We start from the raw sequence: 737 nt of genomic DNA, 5'->3' as shown, positions 1-737 counted from the left end.
CAGGAAGAAACCAAAACGTGTTTCTAAATAAACGTTTTTACACAATTCCGCGACCTCCCTTACACCTAAACAATTCCAAGCAATCGTGAATATGAATACAATCACTCATGCATAAAAGCACTTATGCGAAAGCACACATACCATGTTTACGTTCTTATATGTTGTAATCATGGCATATAGCTGGTATTCTTATCTTAAAAAATCACTGAACAACCCCAAACATACGACCTTACAGCTTTCTGAGGAAAGCTGTAATTACATCTATTATCTGTACGACTGTAAGAGAGGTGAAAACGACTCTAGAAAATCGTATATTTTAGTGAATTGAAGTTTTAGTTTGAAAACTTTAATGGTTTCCAACGAAATAAAAATTAATTTAGGTAATGCATAACTAATACATACAAATCATCACTAGGTCAACAATGAATCTGTCATTCTCTATTTATTTTTCTAGAACTGGATAAAAAGTCACAAAATGTTCCAATTTTCGCCACTCACTGAAAAATGAGAAAGGGGGGAAATCCTAACATCAAAATTAAAACATACATATCTAGGTAAGCTGCGACAGTACCTTGGGTAGACTCCTTTCCCAACAGATGCCTCGAGACAACTGAAGGCTCAGTATCGCCCATGTGCTAACTTAGGACTCAGGTAAGGCATGGCCGAAATACCCGTTCCAGTGTCACATTACGAAACACCGATAAAAATCTGAGGGGGTATTTTTCGTTCTTCCGTGA

The 737-nt window shown here is 36.6% G+C and overlaps 1 protein-coding gene across 1 annotated transcript in view; it reads right to left on the bottom strand.

Annotated features, from left to right (window-relative positions):
• LOC119581885 (P3 protein-like) overlaps positions 1-631 on the bottom strand; it is a gene marked incomplete at its 3' end in the record, with an annotated part of 3885 nt that extends 3254 nt beyond the window's left edge. Inside the window, 1 exon segment of the mRNA XM_037930045.1 lies at positions 572-631.
• Positions 632-737: the final 106 nt, after the last annotated feature.

The sequence above is a fragment of the Penaeus monodon genome, chromosome 15 (assembly GCF_015228065.2).
Source record: "Penaeus monodon isolate SGIC_2016 chromosome 15, NSTDA_Pmon_1, whole genome shotgun sequence".
NCBI lineage: Eukaryota > Metazoa > Arthropoda > Malacostraca > Decapoda > Penaeidae > Penaeus > Penaeus monodon.
The sequence above is the reverse complement of the archived record's forward strand: the minus strand, read 5'-3'. Positions and strand labels throughout refer to the sequence as shown.